This window comes from Rattus norvegicus, chromosome X, assembly GCF_021556685.1.
Source record: "Rattus norvegicus strain SHRSP/BbbUtx chromosome X, alternate assembly SHRSP_T2T, whole genome shotgun sequence".
Taxonomy (NCBI): domain Eukaryota; kingdom Metazoa; phylum Chordata; class Mammalia; order Rodentia; family Muridae; genus Rattus; species Rattus norvegicus.
The window spans coordinates 47,913,774-47,915,069 of NC_141554.1; positions in this window are offsets into that span (position 1 = coordinate 47,913,774).

Genomic DNA, 1,296 nt, shown 5'->3' on the forward strand with positions numbered 1-1,296 from the left:
TGATGAAGTCTCTCTGATGACAGTTATGATAGGCTCTGGTCCCAGCATATCCTGCAGGCATGACAAACTGTAGGTCAAAGGTTTTGTGCTTGGATTGGTGTCCAAATCCCTCTATTGGAGACCTTGCCTGGTTACAGAAGATGATGGCCAGGTCAGGCTCTGTATCCATTTTACTAGAAATCTTTGCTAGGGTTACTGTCATGGAGTTTCTACTGCACTAGGTCTCTCTACCTCACCCATGAAATGCAACCCAAATTTTAGTCATTTCTCCCAGAATTTTCTCTCTCATACCCCCAACATGATTCCTCCTATTTCCCATCTTATCCACTCCCATTCCAGCAATAACTTTATTTCCCCTTCCTGGAGATAGCCTTGTGTATACGCTTAAACCCTCCTTCTTACTTAGCCTGTATGGATCTGTGGATTATAGCATGATTCTCTTTACTTCATAGCTAATATCCACTTGTAAGTGAATACATGCCATGTTTGTCTTTCGGAGTCTTGGATACCTTTCTCAGGATGATTTTTTTCTAGTTCTATCCATTTTTCTGCTAATTTCATGATGTCATTGTTTTTAACAGTTGAGTAATACTCCATTGTATAAATGTGTCATTGTTTTATCCATTCTTTGGTTGAGGAATGTCTAGGTCATTTCTAGTTTCTGGCTATTATGAATAAAGCTTCTACAAACAGAATTGAATTAAGTTCTATTTATTTATTTTTATGCATGTTTTTTGCATGTTTATAGGTATACCATGTGCATGGCTGGCACAGGTAGAAGGCAGAAGAAGGTGTGTAATCTCCTGAAACTGGAGTTACAAGCCTTCATGTGGGTGCTGGAACAGAAGCTGGGTTGTCTGGACAGGAACAAGTAATCTTAACCACGGATCCATCTTTCCAGTCTCCTAAGTCCACCATTTTTTGGTGAGCTGAAAGAAAGCTAACATTTTGTACAACTTTTAAAAACTTGGTTTGATTTGGTTGATTGTTTATGCTTGTTATTTGTATTTTGGGATATCAGGGATAGAACCTGACTACTGACTATGCCCTCAACCCCCAAATGAATTTTACATTATTTATTTGTTCATTTGTACCAAATCTCATATAGTTCAGGCTGGCCTTTACTTCACTATATAGCCAAAACTGTGCTTGCACTACTGATTCTCTTGCTTCAGCCTCCTATGTACTGGAATTAGATGCATACAATACTGTGCCAGCTCACAAAGGGAATTTTAAATAGCCAAATCTTTGTGAGAGTACATACAGTTAAGGCATATCTGAGAAAAATATGAATGT